Genomic DNA, 284 nt, shown 5'->3' on the forward strand with positions numbered 1-284 from the left:
AACGCATGGCCACAGCCCGAAAGCAGTTTCAGTTTCAGTTTCAGTCCAGACAGAATCAATCGCTCAGCTAATCTATTTCCTCGGTGATCAACTGGCTGGCTTTGCTGACTGAGGAACTCTGGGATTTGAAGTTCACAATTAAATAAAATAAAATAATACAATAAAATATTTGTGCAGCTTTCTGAGATTTGGTGTATTTCTGTAGTGTTTCACTCTAACTACACAAACACACAAAATCTCAGAAAGCTGTATGTGGCATATTGTGTGTGTGTGTGTGTGTGTTA

This window comes from Ahaetulla prasina, chromosome 4, assembly GCF_028640845.1.
Source record: "Ahaetulla prasina isolate Xishuangbanna chromosome 4, ASM2864084v1, whole genome shotgun sequence".
Lineage (NCBI taxonomy): Eukaryota > Metazoa > Chordata > Lepidosauria > Squamata > Colubridae > Ahaetulla > Ahaetulla prasina.